At 36.8% G+C, this 21,825-nt stretch overlaps 1 protein-coding gene across 4 annotated transcripts in view; it reads right to left on the bottom strand.

Moving 5' to 3' along the window:
- Col8a1 (collagen type VIII alpha 1 chain) overlaps nucleotides 1-21,825 on the bottom strand; it is a 124,974-nt gene that overhangs the window by 33,062 nt on the left and 70,087 nt on the right. For all 4 annotated transcript variants that reach the window (XM_027412468.2, XM_027412467.2, XM_027412466.2 and 1 more), the window contains one exon: nucleotides 15,008-15,123. The gene's annotated coding sequence lies outside the window, so the exon portion shown is untranslated. The remainder of the gene's footprint in view (nucleotides 1-15,007; nucleotides 15,124-21,825) is intronic.

The raw sequence follows: 21,825 nt of genomic DNA, 5'->3' as shown, positions 1-21,825 counted from the left end.
GAATCAGAAAATTTAAATTTGAGTTTGGCCTTCCATGTTGTTATGAAGGCATATTCATTTTTGAAGGTAGAGATATAGTACATGTTATTTAACAGCTTGTTGGTTAAATAAGGTTTAAATATCAAGATGCATGGCATGTGGGCTTTCCTTTGAACTCTTTTGCAGTGCATCACAAATATTACCACCACAATGATATAAGTAGTGAACACACACATGTGCACACATGCAGGGCATGACAGCGTGCATGCATATCCACCATGTTAAAATGTCCATATTTCCTTTGCCAATACAGAAGTGCTGAATATCAGTTCAAATTCAAGGTCAGAGAAGTAGCATAAAATGAGGATGACTACCTGTTACCATTTTTATTCTTTCCTTATCTTGAAAATTAGATTTCTGGGAAAAGAAATACAATCATACGAATAAATCAAAACCAATCATGGGATAGTTTCATGAGAAAAAAAGAAGCCTAGAAGAAAGCACAGGACAAATCCCTAGAGGTCAATTGTTCTGAACATGGTATGTGTCTGTTCTCTGTCAGCCAGAGCTGTGGTGTCTGAAAATGATTGCTGGAATATCTGACATTCTTAATAAAAATTCCAGAAAACCTGGGGGATTCTGGGAAGCATATGTGAAACCAAGGACATTTAATTTTCTGGAAAAGCTGCATGAACGAAAACAAAGTGCTAAGACATCAGGTAGGTGTGTCAAGTTGTGTGTTTTCAGTTTTATATTATGTTTGAACACCTCAAAGCAAAAGCAAGGGAGAGAGGGGAGAACCTTCATTCTATCCCCATCGTTCTTGGGGGCGGGTGTTGTGTGGATGCTGTTCCTGTTTCCTGAGGTGGCACTGCTGAGATCTTGTCTGGAGACTTCAGCAAGGAAGTCCCTGTCCCACATGACTCCATTTAGAACCCACAGCAAGGCCACCTTCCGGAAGGAGGACTAGTTTGGCCAAAGATATGGGAGTAGCTGTGCTCCCACTGTGTTTCAGAACCCTAGACTAATTCCTCTGTTCTGACTCACTTTGGTAGTATTCAACCTACATCTCCTTTGATGAGTGGACCTCAGTTTCTCTGTTTACAATCATGTGGCCTCTGGTAAATCAGAGACTGTCATGGAGCCTCAGTTTCTCTAGGTGTAGTGAGAGCTGGAGGCTCTGTGAGAGTTTCTAAACTCCTCTGTGAGGGTTTATAAAATTGTAAACAGTGCCAGCTTCGATTCTGATGTTTCTTCTTCAGTTTGAGGAAACTGTCATATATTAGTAACCTACTACTGGCCTTTTATTTGAACGAGAATGTTTCTTCTTATTCAATCCCCATCTCTACATTCGCAACATGCAGGTACAGTTCGGGAGAGTATCAGAGGCCAACATAAATTGAGGAGCTGTTGTGTGACTATTTTATACCTCTCCTTCAAGGAACTCCTGAGTGAAAAATGCATCTGGCTCCCATTTCCTGCAGAATTTTGCTTATTTGAAATGTTTAAGAAATCAATTGATCTGACTTCAAACAGACTAGGTTTCGCTGGCTGTGTAAAAAGCCCAAACCTCCTTTTGTGTCACTCCCAAGTCTGGACTTCACAAACATCCAGTTCTCTTCATACTTTAGTAGAGGACTTCTTCCTGGCCATTGCTCCTTTGTGCTGAGCCAAGTGTCAGGCTGAGGAGGGAGGCAATAAATCTCTGTGATTCTTCATATCTGGAATCTTTCCTGTTGCTTCTGATAAGGAAATGACAGAAGACTTCAGCTCTATGCATAGATCTCAGAGAAATGTGGAAACCAAATCATGTTTTGTTCACAAAATGGGAAAATAAAATGTGCTAAATTTGGCTTTGAGTTCATCCAGATGGTTTTCAGAGAACTTGGGTAATGGATGGAGAAATTATCTTTGTTCTAGACTAGATTGTACTTGGAAATTTTAAAAATGAAAACAAATTCCTATCTTTTAATTATTTTGACTAAATATTTCTTAATGGGAGGAAAGTAGCAAAATTTTGTCCCAAGTAGAAGTCTTTGCAAAGAAAAGATTTCTTGCCTTCATGTAGGAAGAGACTACTCACTACTGTTTGTGCCCTTCCTGTATCTCTGCCCACATCTGTCTCGGTACTTCCACATTTCATACTAGGTTTTAATGACTTCAATGAATGTGATTGGAGACAAGCAATTCTTCCAAAATGGAAAGATTTTTTCCATGACCTCTGCACACAATGTGGGAAAGCTAATGAAGCCAACTTGGGTCTAGCCAACTCTATGCATGGCCACTGCAAAAAGACACTCTCAAAATAAAACAAGGAAGACAGTTTTTGAAAAGCTTCTAGTTGAGTTTTGAGTATTTTCTATCTAGTAACATCACTGACAACATTCATTTTCTGGCATTTTAGTGGAAGTGGTAAAAGTTGCTTGGAATCGAAAGTTTCATTCAGCTGCTCTCATTTGCTTGAGACTCAGTACCATAAATGTAGCAAAGAAAGAGAGCCATATTTATCCACAGTGGGCTGGTGAGCATTGACATGACCTCAACTAACAAGTGGGGCCTCTCAAAAAGAAGCCAAGATTTTGAGCCATATTACATGAGAAAATCATTAAAAACCCATTTATAATTAAACATTCTGTCTCTAGAGGCTGTAGCCAGTTTGGGTCCTGATGATGATTTTATTGTCACACAGCAGTACAGCCAACAATCCTGATACACTCACCATTTTGAGCAAATTGACCTATCATTCCGTTTACTTTTAAAACAGTTGGCCTGAGCTTCCTTGACTTAATTTGTCCTTCCAGAGCTACACAGATGAAGCTTTTGAACCAGTGAAGCTGAGCCACTATTTAGCTAATAAAAACATTGGTTAATCTAAAAATTATGTAGCTTTGATCTCAGAATGTCTCTTTTACATATGTCTGAACACCGGTCTGTCTGCTATCCTTGGGGTTCATTTCAAAGTACTGAAGCCACAAAGTGAGGAAACCTATGCAGACTTTCCATTTTAATAGTTACCCACCCCCTTGTTTCTCATGCTTGTGCTGTAAATAGGACAGGGTAGAGGAGAACGTTTTGGGATTAGAATTTGTTCTTGAACATTTTGCTTGTATAATAGAATTTATAAGTGTTAGAAAAACATTTGGCAAATACAACTTATTTCCTTCTCATTTTTATGTGCATTTATTTGACAAATATTTCCTCAGGCACTGTGCTTCCATACAGTGATGAATCAGATTCCTCATCTCACAGAGTTCTGTTTTAGTGGAGGAATCAGGCAATGTACCAAATAAGGTCATTTTAGACAGAGGCAAGTGATGTAAGGGAGAGGAACAGGAATGTGGGTTGGGATGGGAGTGAGACTGGGATAAATTCCAATTGGTAGTAAACCAGGGGTAGTGGATAAAAGAAGCTAGTCATAGGACATTGCCTGGCAGTTTGCAGGTAGTGTTCCCCATTGGGAGTGCTGAACGGATTAACACGTGTAGAATATGTAGATCACTGCCTGGCATCTATAAAATGTGAACTGCCTTTTCTGCACTAAAGATTCATAGTATCTACCAAGTTCAAGTCTTCTGGCAGGTGCAGGGAATTAGAGAGACTGACTTCCAGGAGCTCAAGTGACATACTCCCAAGCAGTGCTTTCCCATGTGTGGTTTCCAGACCATTGGTTTCTTACTCACTGGCCTTCCTCACTGCCAATCTTGTCCCATGGAACCTACTCAAGCAAGCATTGAGGAGGGTCAGAAACCTACATTTTTCATAGACTTGCTGTAGTTGATTCTTGGAACCTGCATTGCTAAGGGAAAGTCTATGTCTAAACTGGACCTTGTGATCCAGTACTTTCCATGATGTTAAGAATAAGTAATTGTCACAAGTGCAAGGAACATCTCACAAGCTGATGAGCTCAATTTAGTTTATGAAACCATTGTGTAATGGAGTTACAATTCACAATTAGCATCCCCAAATCCTTAGGCAAAGCTTCATTGGTTTTTAGATCTGACCAGGGAAGCTGTGGTTTTGGATCACCCAGCTTTTGGCCATCTCTAATTTGGAAGGTCTGTCTAGTGCTCTTCTGTGCCCTTTTAAAACCTGCCAAAGAATAAAAAAGTTTTTTACCTTTTAGGTGTAAGTGCCAATCAAAGTTTTGCCAAAGGCTCTTGTATCTTGGAAGACATTATACTTGTAAGTGCATCAGGGTAAGTAAAATTCCTCCTTATACCTATTTTTAAAGCATGGTCTCAAAACGTGAGGTGGAAAGGCTTATTTTATTATCTCTCCTTGGCTTTCCCATTTAATGTATCTATTCATTTTCTTACTTTAGAATGACTTGTAGGCAATTTAAAAGTCTTAGATCCAAGGATCTCAAAGAAAAAAAAAACATTGGATATAAGGAGAGATTGATTCATGATGATTCCTGAGGTTAAGTGAATAGGCTTGAAAATCCAGATTTGTTTCTATGCTTCAGAAGTGTGAGACTTCTGTTTTTCTATCAAATACTTTCCTAAAAGGGGCTTGGTCTGGGGACACAGGTATCTCATCCAATTTCTTTTTCATGTCTCAGTTTTCTCTCTTTATTAGTTTTCATCCATGACTATGTGACAGTCCTGGGCAAATGCAATGATAGCAATGGGAAAAGGAGAGCACTTACCATGAGGCTGATAGCAGGAAAGAGCCATGTGAGTTTAAGACAATTTAGAATCATAGACACGGATCTTATAAGCACAGGTGGATTGAGGAAGTGGTCAAAAGAAGCCAACTTTTAGGGCTGTCGGCTTGCCAGCTATTCATTTCTTTTAAAAACAAAATTCTTTACGTTGACAATGCCACCTCAAAGTGTAAAAATGGGTGATGAACATGGATCATATAAGAACCTGTGAAGCCCAAGGTAATCTGTAAAGCTCATTGTCACTGAATTACATCCTGCAATAAGCTAAGTAAGGGTCATATGAGAGAGGAAGGATATGCTACGCAAGTGTTCCCTCACCTGGAGAGAAAAGCTCCTGTCTCTCCCCATCCAATTTAATTTAGCAAAACTTCAAGCTTTCTTCATACATTCAACAATGCTTTGCCTAGTGCCATATGAATGCCAGGTACAGTTGACGTTTCTGAGAATCCAACAACATTTTTATAGAGCCATTAGAACTTCGTTTCTCTGTAAAAATACTTGTAGCTAATTAGTATCTATCCAGGGGGTAAGGTGATGGATGGGTGGTCTCAAAGGAGCTGCCTTGAAACCAGTGAAGGATGCTGAAGGAATGATGTTTCCACACAATTGAAGGGGGCTGGAAGAACCCTGTTTCCATACATTTGAAGGGTGCTGAAGGAACTGTTTCCATACTGTTGGTTCCCCAGTGATCTCTGCTTAGAGAAATTATTTCTGATCCTGAAATTATTATAGCTTGGGAATTATTTCTGAGTCTGTCTTGAAACTGTTCATAGAGTTTTGATTCCCATCTGACTAAATGGTCATTTTTGGATAAATCCTTGGACTGCTAAACTATTTTCTTGCTCTTGTCAGCTGTGCCTTAGTGGCATGACAGTACTGTCCAAAATTTTTGAAGATAAGTCACAATAATACAACTGTCTAGAAATGTAAGATTCTGGTTTCTACCAAAAAGCTACTGGTGATTGACATGCCTGTTTTTTTTTTTTTATTTTATGTGTTACATGGATGCTGGAGACATAAACTCAGGCTTCCATTGTTGCATAGCAGGCACACTACAGAGCCATCTTCCCAGCACAGTTATACTATATTTTTATGATTACTCCTATTCCTCCATGTTTGTTTTCCTTCTTTATACTTGCAAGTCTTAACAATGTTATCTATGTATAGGTACAAAGAAGACACTAGTATTTTATTTGATGGCCATTCTGTAGTACTTCATATATTGAGATAAGAAGTTGTGTAGTAAATGAGAAATATCTTGGAGAAGGAGCTAAAAAAATTACCAGAGACCTAATGTTAAGGAGATCTCTGATAGCAGAAGACTGGGATGAAGGGAGTGGATTTTCTGCAGGAGTCCTGTGGTGAGGATTCTCAAGGGGAGAGAGGCGGGAGACAGAAGGGATGCTAGGCTCAGTGCATGGGCCAAGCCCAGCATTTGGGAAGGGGAATGGAATGGGGCTTTCCCTGACTGAGCTCTTCTGCAAAGACCACCAGTGCTACTGTTTATCCCTACAACTTCTTGACAAGAGACCAGGAGAACAAACCTACTGTCTTGCCCCCTTTTACATTTGCAAGACAATTTAAAAATTTATTAGCAAACTATCATTATATAGCCATGTTTCATAGTGAAGTTTTGACCACATCCTGCATTTTATTCTCTTGTCCCCCTCCTGCTAGCCCCCTTATTTCCCCAAATGGTTCACTTTGTACTTCTATGTAATATATACATGCTTATTGCACTTATGAGGGAAAGCACAAAGCCAGGTGGTGGTGGTGCACGCCTTTAGTCCCAGCACTTGGGAGGTGGAGGCAGGCAGACCTCTGTGAGTTTGAGGCCAGCCTGGCCTAGGCTGTAACACAGAGACACCTTGTCTCTCAAAACAGAGAGAGAGAGAGAGAGAGAGAGAGAGAGAGAGAGAGAGAGAGAGAGAGATATGTCTTTCTGTATTTGAGCAAAATCAATGCAGTTACTGTTTTATGTTAACTTGACACAAGCAATCTGAGAGGAAGGAATCTCAATTGAGAAAATGTCTTCGGCTATAAACTGACAAACCTGTAGGTCAATTTCTTTGTTAGTGACTGATGGGAGATGGCCAAGTTTATTATGGTGGGGCCACTCCTGGACTGCTGGTCCTGGGTTTTATAAGAAAGCAGGCTGAGCAATCCATGGGGAACAAGCCAGTAAGCAGCACTCCTCCGTAGACTCTGAACCAGCTCCTGCCTCCAGGTTCCTGCCCTTCCTGAGTTCCTGTTCTGACTTCCTTCAGTGATAAACAGTAAAGTATAAGCATAAGCCAAATAAACCTTTTCCTTCTCAAGTTGTTTTGGTCATGGCGTCTCAGCACAGCATAACCCTAACTAAGACACTGTCTGTGGCAGTACTGTTTGTTCTTGTGGCCACATTCTTTGAATAACCTGAATACATAAAGTTGAAGTGGATTCCAGCACTGAGTAGGAATATTTCTTCAATTACTGCACAAGGAGATAATTTCATTGGGAAAATTCAGAAAATATAACCTTTGCTCACCTTCATTTGGGAGCCATCTATAGATGCAATGTATTTCATCAACCATGTTTATTTCAAATTAATAAATGAACTCATTTAAAATGGTGCACAAAATTGTGTGTGCTTATCATCTACAATATGAAGCTTTTAATTGTAAAAAGTTGAATCTAGCTAATTAACATATTCATTACTTCACAGTGTGTGTGTGCATGAGAGATAGAGACAGAGATAGATAGATAGATAGATAGATAGATAGAGAAGAACACAACTTTAATTTTCTTATTTTTTTCCAAAATGCATCATCAGTATAAATCACCCTGCTTTCCTACAGTGGACAATTAGATTGGTTCTATATGTTGCTGATGTGAGAGGCTGCCTAGTGTATTTCTCAGCAACTGTCTTGGTTCATTCCCATCTCTTCCATTTACTAGATAGACATCCTTAGACAAATAAATCTCTTAAGTGCTTTGTATATTTATAGTTGTCTCCTGTCCCTATAATGGAGAAAAGAATTGTATTTACTGAGTGGCTATATATATATATTATAGAGAGTCTAAACACATGGTAAATACTAGGCATGTACTCATTTTCAGTACTATGGACCAAATGCAGATATGATCAGAGCATATTACAATTTATTTTTATATTCATCTTGAACATACTTTTGTCAAAAGAATTAAGAAAGACAGGCAGAAAAATCAATTTTGAAATCATTTTATCCTGTCATCTACCAATGTAGTAATTCAAAGGCGTCACTAGATGGCAATTGTGATTCATAAAACTAGCTGCAGATGGTTGACCTGGATGGGTCTGACCCTGGCAACAGAGTTTCCTGTGTTCTGCAGCTTTAGACTCAGGCTGTTCCTTCTTACTCCATGAGCCTTAAACAAAATGCAGTCAGCACAGTGTGCCTTCTGTAGGCATTCTTTGGGCTCCTTTATAGGTGCCAGCCCTTCTAAGTGCAGCTACACTGAGCTTGGTTCTCTTGCCAAGATCATTTTGGGAATATGCTTATCAGGAGTGGTTTAGGCCAGGTGACATCAGAGTCAAAATCCTGGTCTAAGAAGATCATCAGTGACTCTCATAGCATGTCCACCTGCTAGCAGCCCTCAGTATATCATCTGGTTACTTACTCAAATTGCAAGTTCCTGGCTGCCTTAGGTCAGGCAATCAGGAAGTCAGTGTTTTAACAAGTGTCTCAGGTAGTTCCCGTGCCTGCTCAAGTTTGTGAACCACTGAGATAACAATGTTTCAAATAATATAAATGTTGGCATTGGAAGGTTCTCAGAGCACATTGGACCCCACTTAAATTTCACATAAAATGAAACCATTGCCAAGTTAAATGGCTCATTGTAGTAGCTGAAAAGACTTACTGAAAATTATGGAAATCCCCGGCATTAAATGTGGCAGAGTCAGACTATGAATATCCCAGCTTTTCCAACAATGCATTTTACCACCCTCCCCCTCAAAACTGAGGCTATACACTAATGCATTGAGTACTAATTGAAAAAAATGTTATATCTGTATTTATGCAAGAGTTTATTGGTTTCAATATACATTCCCATGGTGTATGACAGCTTGCATGAAGCAGCATTCCTTGAAGTGTGGATGCATATGTGTAGGGAAGTAAGGAAGAATCAAATAAAAAAGACATGCATATGCAAAAAAACATACATGCAGAAAGTCTTGGAAAACAGATAAATGGCACTAGAGATTATGGAAGAAAAGCGAAAGGAGACTTTAGAGCTAAACTTTGGATGTGGCTAGAGGCTCACCAGATGAATAAGTAGAGTAATGGCTTTTAGAATAAGGCATGAGCATGTATATGGCCACAGAGTCATGAACAGGTGAATAACAACGTTTGTTCAAAGGAAGGGATGTAGTCAATAAGTTATAGCAGACACTCATATTAACACAGTACTGAGCATTTTATAACTATTATCAATTGATTTAACCGTTGAATAGCTTTACACACATCTACTCTCAGTCATGTATTACAGATAATAATGGATATGCATATACTGCAATATTTTCCCTGAAAGTTAGTGTTTTTATTTCCATTTCTGAAAGAGATGTTGCACTTAAAAAAGAGGCTTGATATTTACTTCTTCTAGAACATTCTCAGTAATGTGAAGTAAGCATACATTTGTATAGAAGGACAAATGTATTTTCAACATAATCTCCCTTCCTTTGTTTTGACTTTTATCAAAATAAAATGCATGATTTAGTCCTAATTTTACCTTATGCATATAGGGTCTCTCCGAACAAGTACTGTTCCTTCTCACTCAGCTCAGTGGCTATTTATAATTAGTGTCTGTTATAGGTCAGTAACTGTTACTAGTTAGATACTAGACACCAGTAAACAATGTTTTTATAGTACTTTCCACTAGATTAAAATTGAATTTAAAAGGATAACTTCATTAGTAACATCTCTGTAAAATAGCTTTAAACTTGGACCATTCAACTAGTAAGTAACCCTAGGCCAGTCATAGCATTAAGACTAGAAGTTGTCAATGAGTCTGGGTTTCAGTAAGAATGTGGAAGTGGATCTAAGATAGTTGGAATAGTTCTTCTCCTTGGAGCAAGTCTCTTAAAACAGTGAGAATACTTTTTTCCTTTCAAAAATGTTTTTTGAGATTATAATTACATTTCCCCATTCCATTTCTCCATTCAAACTTTTGTTGCTCTCTTTCAAATTCAGGATCTTTAAAAAATTCATTGTTATTGCATAATGCATAATAAATACATACATATTTCCATGTATGTACTCCATCTATCTATATCCACACATTATATATATATATGTATCTATGCATGTACATATTATGAATTATGCAGTAATAATGATTTTTCACGTATATATGTGAAAATATTTCCACAACAATATATTTTCACACGTGCCCACACCCACCAAATATATACATATGACCTTCTATATGTTCAGCGTTACTTGTATGTATATGTTTTCAGGAATGACCATTAGGCAATCTTATTTTTCCTAAGTATATAAAATCAGAAGGTTTTTGTTTTTCTTTCTTTCTTTTTGACTCAAGGACTGAGTGTCCGGTTATTCTTCATTTATTTGGAATGTTGGAAGTGACCGGGTTCTCATAATAATAGAAGAATTGTGAGGGGAAAGTGGCAGAGAAAGTCCATTGCATTGACCTGAGTCACTAAGGAGAGGAAGCTGAGTCATGAGTGAGTAGCTGCTCTGAAATCACGGGTTTATTGCACTTTTGTTTCTATTTTATAAGCACGTACTGCAAATGCGATATTTCACAGTTGACATTCGCATCTTATCTTCCCTGGTTAGAAGTGCCAGCTACTAAACTTGAAATTCAAATTGTACTGAAAATTCTGGCAGGATGGAAAATATTGTGCCTGATTCTTTCTACTAAGTGCAGATGGTCAAGAAATATTTAGGGCATTTTTTTTCTTTAGCTATTTTACTTTTTCCTGAGAACATTATTTTTCTGTAATGTAGGTTTTGATCTGTAAAATATTTGTATTGGATAAAATAATCTAGGAGACACTTTCAGCTCCAAAGGTCTGTGTATTTATGAGGTAACAAATAAATGACATAGATAGCCCATTTCTGAATTTTCATTGTAGCAAAATTTTAGTGTTGAACTAACAAAAGAATTTATCAGACTAGACAGGTCTCTATGAGTTTATGTAGCATCCTTTTGATAGTTATGTATTTTAACTTTTAGTTTCAGTAAGATCCTGTTTCAGTTTAAAGCTGCATTTACATTTCTGGCCCAAGCACTTATGGATCTGAAATCAGTAATACTGAATGGATTCCAATTAATCACTGTCTTGGTTAGTTGGTTGCACTGTATTTCAGTTAAAATTGAAGTAAGAAGCAACAGTAATGATTTTTCAAAAGAGCTGTTACATTTGGGGTTATAGTGAACAGGACAAAATTTGCTAGATAACAAATTTATATATGATTATTCTTTAGCATTGACTATATTAGCATAACAGACATCTTTTTTACACATGGTATTTATGGAAGAGCATATTATAAGATAAGCAGTGTTACCAAGCTATGAATATAATTTATGACTTTCCCTGGAATTTTAGCTTCTAAGCCTTTCATAAATTAAGCAAATATAAAATGAACCCTTGTAATGGATGAGCATTTGAAGCATCAAAGAGTGAAGTCTTATCTTTTCCCTGCATATAGAAGGAATACAAGTAAGGCTGAATCTTTGACATTAATGGACACTATGCTCTGATGGCATCTTGGGAAATCTTTAAGTCATATCAAGGCAGGTGCATACACAAGCCCAGTAATATGAAATCATACTGCAGGCATGAGTATTGGAATTTTCTGGTGTTGTATTACCCCCAGAAACATATGAATCATATGTACAGTTACATTTCCTGGTAGCTGGGCTAAAAACTGTAAAGATATAAAGAGACAGGTGAACTTACTCATACTGAGTTATACCTATTAACCCATTAATTGCTATCTATAACTATGCTATTTCATTCAACTCAGGATATTGCAAATATAATTTTAACATGCATTCTTTTTTATCTTGCCTTAAGAATTGTGGCATATATTTCCTATTAACAAAATGTCTTAATGATGATGGACCACATATCAAGTGTTCAATAACCCTATGTGGCTTGTGACCACCACATTAGTGAGTGATGCTCATCTAAGTCTACCACACTGGAAGACACCAGAGAGTGGCAATGTGGTATAGAGGGATGACAAAGACCAGCCCCACATCTAAAATTGTCTGTTTTCTGGCTCTGACATTTGCTATTGATATGACTATGAACAAGTGCTTTAGTTTAGTTGGGTCTCCAATCCCTATTCTTTAAAATGGAAAATTTTATAATATTACTATATTTCTCTCAGGAGACTGAGGGTAAGATTAAATAGGATATAGTATGTGAAAGTGTGCTGTTAAACAATAAAATGCCATGCACATGTAAGGCATTATTATTTCTTTTATTGTAGATTTTGCTCTCATGACTTGCCCAAGGCCAAATTCCAAATTGGTAAAGAACGAAGGATAGTATCGGAGGTCTCTGTTTTCCAGCCATCTGCTTCAGCTAAAGGCTGTTCATACCAAACTGTTTAAAATGGTGCTTTTTAAAAAAATCTTTTTTATTTAAAAGACCGAGGAAAGAGGAGAGTGGCATTAAGAAGTAAATTTCATATTGAACAGCTACTTGCAGCATGTTTTTGCTGTAAAAGTTTATATAATGATATTTATATCCTTATATATCTAGAATTAGAGCCATTAAGGTCTGAACTTTATTGATGTCACATAACATAAAACTCCATGTTCTTCATAGTTTCAAACAACTTTTGAATTAAACTGTAGTTTCTCAAGTCTATTTATCTCTAAAACAGCACAACCACAAGGAAGTCCTTCTGTACTGGACTTGATTAATAAAACAGATATGGATCAATTCAGCAAGTTTTCCATGGATATTTTTGGTTACAGATGTACTTCGTTAATTCTTATGTGTGAGACACCACCACTTACAGTGTGACTCCAAGAGACACATTAATGGTAAACAGAAAGTGGAAATTTGTGGGCCCCACCCATATTATCTGGTGTTTACTGTATGCAATGCATGCTAGATGTGTAGTGGTCAGAAGTTTGTTTCCATATTTTTATCACCCTCAGATATGCTATTTCATTTGAAGAAAGTTTGGAATATGTGTACCCAGATGTCTGTGGTACATGCATAGCTAATCTGTGCTTTAGAAAGTAAAAAATGATTAGAAAAGAAACTCTACTTAATTAAAAATAATTTAGAAAGCTCCCTTGTGTAATTTGGAAAACCACAGAGGTATATAATGATCTGTTTCTCTTTCCCTAATTGTATGCTTGTCATAATATTTATATTTATGTGTTTGGGTCATTTTTTATATTGTGTCAAGTGAACATCTTTGTAGAACTTAAAATGACAGCGGAAAAAAACCCACAGACTTTTAGTTCTATGTGAATGGAAGCATAAACCCAATTCATTTGACAAGGAAAAAGATGTATACTCCAAAATTCTTTATTCTTCTTCCAATCAAAATTCTTTAAAATGGCTTTCAGATGGTTAGTTTCATTAGAAAACCAGTGATTAAAGCTTCAGAGTTGCCTGAGTTCGCCGTATTGAATAACGGCAGCTTTTAGCTTGACTTGCCGAACACTACTCCTGACTATTGAATGAAATAGTTGATTGACTCACCTTCACATTTTACTTCTTTTGCACCTTAGTTAAAAAAGAAAGAATTTAACTTTTAAAAAGTCCAATAAAATGTATTTTTGATCTTTCTACCACAACTTTACAAGCAATCCCCCTCCTCTGCCCTGTAATAATCACCTTCTGCATTTTTTATGATTTAGTTGAACATTATTATTGTAATGTCCTTGGCAGCAAGATTTTGTTATAAGAAATCCAGAAGCTGAGTCTGTATTTGGTTGTAACAACTACAGAGTTTCTCTGGCATTTAGTTCACAGCCCTCCCCAAGAGTGGGTACAACCCATGACATGCCTCTTCTCACTTGTTTCTCCAACATCCTCCATCAACTTGCATCCTATAATCCGCTGCTTAAACAGAACATGAATGCTTTATTCAATGGCTTTACATTGTGAACATTTTATTTGGAGAACATCTGGCTTTGATGGAACCCAGTCCAAATAGTTGGCAGTGTCTATATTAAAAATGTAATATCTTAGTAAAGTCATTCAATTATTTGCATTCCTCCAGGTGCTCTGAATGGATCCATTCGAGACAGGACATGATCATGTGGCAGGATGCTGCACTCGACGTGTCTTTTTGTTCAAGCGATTCCCCAGCACAAGAACACAAAAATCCTGAAGAATCTTAACAGATCAGTCTTTCAATTATAAACTAAGACTGTACTGTAAAAAGCCATTGTGCTGTTATAGATTAGGAACCCTCAAGTCAGGAGTCCAAAAGTCACACTTAAACCAGGCAACCATAATAAGCATAGGATGGTGTGGGTATTATGAGATAATGTCTACTTGTCAGAAATGGATGGTATGTTGTGATTTTTTTCCATCAAAGTTCCAAAGTTAATCGTGTACTTTACATTTGTATTTCTTCTACTGAGACATCAATTAAAGAATAAAAGATTCTGCCATGCTGTTATTACTTTTCACTGTGGATATATTGAATATCACATGTGAACAAAGCCATATTTGTTATATCATGCTGTGTTTCAAACATCCTAGACTGTCTTTGGGAAACTTCAGTACGGATTACTTCAGTCATCTGAAGTGAATAATTTCTTCATTATAGCTCATAACTTCAAACTATAAAATATCATCTGGAAAAAAATGGGCCCAATTAAGAGAAATATGATAATGGTAGAAAAACACATATGGACATGTCTGAGAGATGATAAGATTATTTTAATTTTCCCATTTGCAGTGGAATTATTTATTTTTCAAATCTCCAGATCTTTTATTACTTAAAATCTATTGCTGAATCATGAAAATAAGCTTAAGTTAGCAATTTTACTCTGTACAATCTAGCCATTAGCATCTGGTGAACACTTGGATACCTACTCAGGTCCTATGGAAATGATTATTCTAAGACTCTATTTCAACATGCCTGGACTTAAAAAATCAGCTGGGCCCACACACTGTATTTTGCTGTAAGTTTATTTTTTAAACTTGATGTTAGTGGTAGTCTCAAGCCTTCTTCAGCAGTGTAGACAGTATGGGAGATAGGACAACAACACTTGCAGACACTCTAGGTATGTGTGTGCCTAATTGTTTATGTACTCCATGGCAACAAGTGTCTGCTTTACCTGTGGACCACCGCCTGGCTGGTGCCTCCCCCACTCCCTCTTCAAACTTACATTTAGGCTTGGCTGGCCAGTAGAATTGGGGACGAAGGTCCTTGTTTGACTCTTTTTGTATCTTGTATCTTGGCTCCTGCGTCTTTACAGGATTTTCTTTATTTCCAGAACAGCTTCTGAAGCAGAAAAATGAGTATGCTTTTATTCAGTTGTATACAAAGAGGAATAATTATTATCAACTGTATTTTTATCATATGAGAATTTGATAGTAGATACAATTTATCATAAGAGAAATTGTATAGTAGAAAATTTGATGCACACTAAGATACAATAGAGATTCTTATGTACTGATAAGAATAGAGACAGCATGTGTTTTACTTTTACTTAAACAAGTATGTGTTTATTTTCATAAATATATTGCTATAGTTAAGATTTGGAATCTCTCTAGAAGCTCATGTGCATGGTTAGTCCATTCAGTCATTGAGAGATGGTGGAGCATTGAAGACATGTCGCCTAGTAGGAGGAAGTTAAGTTGCTGGGGGAGTGCCCTTGAGGAAATATTGATACCCTGACATTTCTCCTTTCTTTTTTGGCTATCACAAGGTAAGTAAGCCTTCTCTTCCACTTACTGCCACCATAAGGTACCACTAAAGGCTCAAAATGACAGAGTCAAGAGCTCATGACCTGACACACTTCTGCAATCATAAGCCAGAAACGCTTCTCCTTTTTAAACATATTGATTACAGTCACACAACGCTAACACATATGTACATGTATATAAGATAGATCATGAACCTTTTGTCTTATTAGTTTCCATCATCATGTACTGAACTTTTATTAGTTCTATTCCCACTGACATAGATTAGAGATACTTTAGAAAGGACATGGCAATTACTATATAGAAAGACAATTTATGGGGAAGCAATGCCCAAGGAAGCAGTCTCCTCTAAGAAAAGCCAAAATGTATATTTCAGATAACATTTTTCACCTCATTTGTATATGCATTAAATTAGAAGTTGTTCTTAGTTACTTATCAAAAAGAGGGTGGTGGGCTTCGAGTTGTGTAAATTTTCCTTCAATTTTGACACAACTCAAGCAGATTATACACACTGTATGCATCTCACTTATTTAGACATGTCACAAATCATGTGAGATTTTTCCCCACCTTAACCAGCTTTCAGAACCTCACTGCTTTTCATAACAGATACTCTCATTTGTTTTGTTGTGTTGCACAGAGACATGCCTAGGAGATATCTAAATTTGTTGTTCAGAAAAGATTTAAACAGAATCATCACAATTTAAGTCAATAAGATTTGAAAGGCACCTTTTGTTGATTAGGAAATAAATTCAGAATTGGATATCCAATCTGAAGTTTTCTGCAATAAGTGGTATATTTTAGAATAGTATATTCTAATATTTTCTGTAATAAACAGATATTCCATAGTTTATACTTTCTAATATGGTATTCACTTGTTAGATGTGGCTGTTTAGCTCTTAAAAATGTGGCTCGAATGACCAAGAAACCCCATATTCTACTCTTTTTGCTTTTAGTTGATTTGAAGTAATTGACCTATCTGTAACTAGTTGCTGTCATCAGAGAGTATGGTTCTAGGATTTCTCTGTAGTAGGTATTCAACACAAAATGGATGTCTTTACCTCCTGAATATCTAGAGAACTGTAATGCCCAGTCTCTGACATACCATCTCTCCATGGAGCCTGTGCAGTTTTTCCTCTGAGCTGAGGGTAGATCCATTGTCATTGTGAATCCCACCTTTACTGCGGGTACTGAAATAAACACTCAACCACAAGTGATTTGGACATCTTCTCTACTCAGAAAGCCATGGGCCCCAAACTCTCTCTTGTAATAAAGTTCATTGGCAGTAAATAGACACAGATGCTTGACTTTTCAAGTCCCTTGCATGTGTTGTATGACTCTAGAAGACTGGCTAGAAGCAGGCAGGTAAGGCCCTGCAAGCATAGTTACTTCCATGAGAAAGAATGCTCCAAATTGTGAGCTGATTTCAGGCACATGATGATAGATACTGTGTATGCCTCTTGATATATTAGTCTTCAATACTGTAAGCCCTGATCACATACAAGCCACAATAATGATATTGGAGATAGAATGCTGAAAAGAAGCTACAGCCCCTCCCCTCTTTTTTTTCAGCTGTCATTGAAAAGAAAGCTATAGTCCCTTTCCTCAAATGACTAATTAGACCAGTAGTTCTCAACCTTAATATTGCAACCTTTTAATGCTGTTCATCATGTTGTGGTGACTCCCAACACTAAAATTATTTTCATTGCTACTTCATAACTGCAATTTTGCCACTGTTATGAACCATAACATAAATATCTTCTAGGTAGCATATCAGATATCTAACCAAAGTGTTTGTGACCCACAGGTTGAGAATCGCTTCATTGGCCTCTAGTAATTTTCATAATGACTTCTTCTGCTAAAATTGATGCTTTCTCTCTCTCTCTCTCTCTCTCTCTCTCTCTCTCTCTCTCTCATTGTGGTAAAAACAGAAGAGGAGAAAGAGATGAAACATAAATAGAAGTCTTGAAGAATCATTACTAGGTGGATGTTGTCCATTCAATTTAGTTCTCTCTGAATAGATTTCACAGATCTACACTCAAAACACAGATCTACAAAACAAAAGCAAAGTCCCCCTTTTAAAGTGAAATACTCTAGTACAGAAAATAACCAGAGACCTGAGTTGTCATTTTAGATCATACAGCTAACATGAGATTGAATATTTATTGATAATTTATTAGCCAGAACTTCCTTTAAACTAATTGCTAGTGAAAAGGCTCTGTGTTACTAGTACTGTAAGGAGTCTTTAATTTTTACATTGCCACTCATAACACTATTGGAAAGAGTGTTACAGTCACTGTGTATGAAACAAATGAAGTATTCAGGATTAGAACACTGAAAGATAGGAGTGGTAATATTGCCTACACAGGTAATTTAAAACTCATTGTATATCAGTTTATTTTGGGAAGAATGAGCTAGACTCATGGCAAAGTACTATAAGCAAGAAATAATCAAACTTCGTTTTCTTGTCCACACAATAATTGTACAATTAAGTGTATGGTCCAACATGCACTTATTAGATGAATTGTCATTGGCAATAGTTTTAGGATGAAAGAGGTAAGAATTAAATGGCTGCACCAATAACGTCTAGAATTTAAAGGATCTGAAGACAATAACATGTTTTTTCAAATATATCGATTGATGACACTGTTGACTTAAAAATGTATTATTTATTTTGTATGTGCCTGAGTGTATGCATATGCAACGTGTGTGTTCATGTGCCCATGGGATCCAGAAGAGGACATTAAGTTTGCCACAATTAGAGTTACAGTGCACTGTAAGCCACTCAGTGTGGGGCCTGAGACCTGAATCCTGTCCCTCTGCAAGAGCAGCAGGTAGGTACTTCCAACTCCTAACTCCATTTCTCCAGCCCCAGTTTTGATTTTTATAGACAAATATTTTAAAAAATTATTCTTTACAAATGAATTGCAAAGCATTAGAAGCAACCATAAGGAAATGATGCAAAAATATTGTAAATAAAATTCATCATGAACAAATTAAAAGGTGAAGTGGAGGTCACCTTAGTCCTTGAGAAACTTAAACTTTGGAAATCTTTAACATGGCGCTAATTCCTCACTTCTCCTTTGTGTTCCTATGGAGTTAGGAAACCTTGTGGTGGCTTTGACCAATCCAGCACAGTAGAAAAGACATGGCACAACTTTCTCCTCCTTATTCTCTTTCTCTCTTCTCTTCTCCTCTGTCTCTTTATAATTATTTTGAGACAGTGTCTTGCATAGTTCAGGCAGGCCTGGAGCATGTTATATAGTTAAGGATGACACTGAACTCCCAAGTCTCCTGTTCCCTTCCAGTTGTTAGCATTACAAGAGTGTATCACCACACCTGGCATAACTTCTGTAGTTGCTTCATGAAAGGACAAGGGGCTGTCTTGTGAGCTGGGCTGTGATCCTTTGGAACCCTGAGCATCTAAGTAGGATGTCTAACCACCTTCAGACCATACACAGAAGTCTTATATTGCTCTTTCGCTGGCAAGTGTGTGCAGCCTGGGAATCCTTTCCCCAAGATGGCTGTCTGGATGGGCCCTTAATCATTTAAATCTCAGTTTGAACATCACTCCCTCACAAAAGACTTTCTTTCTCTGTTCTCAAATAAGTTACTCATTTACATGTATCTACTCTCCAATTCTGCAGTAGCAGTTAAAACTTCCTTCATATTCACTTGAAGTCTGCCTTTGCAGGAACTTTCCCTTTTTTTCCAGTAACTTTCCTTTCCTTCCCCCTCTAAATTGCCTCCTCTTTCTCATTTCCTTGATAGGGTTTCAGATAGGCCAGGCTATCATTATGTAGCTGAGGATGACCTTGAATCTCTGCACCTCCTGCCTCTACTTCTCAAGTGCTGGAACTACTGTCATGTATCACTATACCCATCTCTGGTTCCCTACTTGGAGGCAGGAAGCTTGTTTCTTTCAGACTAAAACATCACTTATAACTAGAACTGGACCTGGCACATGGTTAAGTATTTATAAATACTTGTTAGACCCCTTATAAATAAACACATCTTGGAATTCTGAGACACAGAACTCAACAGGGAAAGAAAACCAGCACTTGAGATTTTAAACACTTTATTTTCTTTTTAAGCCAGAAATTTTAAACTCTATGGACATTTTAAAAGGCTTTGATGGTTCTGATTAGAGTTAAGTACATTCCTTCAATTTGGAAGAAAAGAAAAACCCACAAACAAAATCACAGCAGCGTAAAATTTTTTTCAGGAGTATGATGAGAGCTCCCTTGTCAAATCACATACTTTTGAAACTGTATCACCATTCAGCAGGCTCCTTGCTTTGAAATGAAGAATGTTTATCTCTCATCAATATTTTATTGCTGTTGAACATGTGATTATTTACTGGATAAGGAGAAGTCTTAGTAAAAAAGACTTTCTTTTATCACTATAAGTGTTAAAAACAGTCTTGATTTTTTTTAAAGTTTGATTTTATTACTTTAGATTTTTGAGACTGGCTTAATTCAGGTATCTAGAATACAGTGACATATTTACTGCATTTGTTAAGTGGAATGGAAACCGTTCTCTGTGGTATCATTCATTCTGGGTTGGGCTTCAGTAATCAGGTATGATCTATGACCATAAGATTCTATAGTACTCAGATTTAATTCTATAAAACCCTTGAGTATAATGTGTATTGCTATTCCAAATTGCTATTATGGATGTGCCATAACATTTCAGAAAGCATATAACATTTTCTCAGACATCCAGACATAGATTTCAATACACGTATCAACATAGCCTCTCCTACCCAGTTTTGAATTTCCAACATAAAGCAGGCTGATTACATTCTTATGGTTTATGAAGAAAGAGGAAACACATAAATGTGCCCTGTGGGCCTGTTCCTTGTTAATTGTGTTATCTGTTTACTCTCAATTAATCCTACAGCTACAGCTGTTCAGCAAATAAATAGAGGCAGGGAGATGAACTATTCTAGTTTTTACACAGTGCTGCAGGAAACATTTGGTGAACCAGGAATCAGTAAAACAAAACTGCTCAGTCTTATCCCATCAACATCACCCAGGGACTAAATTTCAAGTTTTGCAAAGGATACTATATATTACCTTGCTGATGCATAGTGGTATCAAGAGCATGATAGATATCCATTGGCCAATACTGTTACTAAATTGAATACAGTATCGCAACTGCACATTTGAATTGTTTAGCAATGGATGGACTTAGAAAAATAATTGATTTAGGCACCTTGAAGTTCCTGGAAGCCAGTCTTTCTTTCCTATAGAAGCACCTACTGATTTAGTCCATGGCCTATACAATGTTTAGAAGCTGAGAGAGCCCATTTTCATTTTAATTAACAGAAACTCAAGGTTTATATTGTGAAATTCCTGTCTACTGGAATAGAATCAAATCTTAATTAACAACTACATCTTGGTAAATAGAAGAAAGGACGACATTCTAGGGTCAGATTAAACCACCACTGAGAATCTAGATTGCTAAATCACTGGCTGTGTTTTAAGTATGATTAGTGAGACATTCATTTTCTCTTGTTTATAAAACTCATCAATGGTTTCATGACTCCAGTCATAAGGTACAAAGGGGCAACAGTAATTGATCTTGTAATAACTGAAAATACCTCTTCAAGGTATATATGACATGGTTGGAATGGGAACAATAGGAATGTGGAATTAACTACTCAAATGCAAATATACTTGAGAAATAGTGACTTTAGTTTGGAAGGCTAGAGGAGAGGAGTTTCTATGGTTGGGATCTACAATTTAAGTGGTGATATTTGACAGAAAGTCTCCCTGAGATCTTTTTACTGTAGGTGCATCTACCAATCTTTTTTTCTTTTTTTTGATACATGCTAATTTCCCAAGGGCATCTCAACTGAGGAAATAAGGAAGACACATGCTTTTTTAGTAAAGCAAACCATGAAATACGTCTTTGGATAGGCTACAATCTTAAGAATATAATGGTGGTTCAGACTGGCCAGAGTAATCCAAATAACATATAGAAAAGCAAACAAAGGTCATGGCTTTTTAATTGGAAATATTCAAAGAGAATAAGATATAAAGTTTTCTTTTATGGATCTAGCTATCTGACAATATGGAACACACCATAAGCTGGACCAAAATATAGAGAGTATGTAGATTTTTTTGCCTCAAACTAACTGTATTATAACATCTTTGCATTAGGTCATCTCATTATTTTCATTATGACCAGTTAACATAGTCATTTGGAAATTAATGATTTGGTAATCAGTTAATTAAATGCAATATTTTACCTACAATAATCTATTAGGCAATTTGTT

This window comes from Cricetulus griseus, chromosome 4 (assembly GCF_003668045.3).
Source record: "Cricetulus griseus strain 17A/GY chromosome 4, alternate assembly CriGri-PICRH-1.0, whole genome shotgun sequence".
Classification (NCBI taxonomy): Eukaryota; Metazoa; Chordata; class Mammalia; order Rodentia; family Cricetidae; genus Cricetulus; species Cricetulus griseus.
The sequence above is the reverse complement of the archived record's forward strand: the minus strand, read 5'-3'. Positions and strand labels throughout refer to the sequence as shown.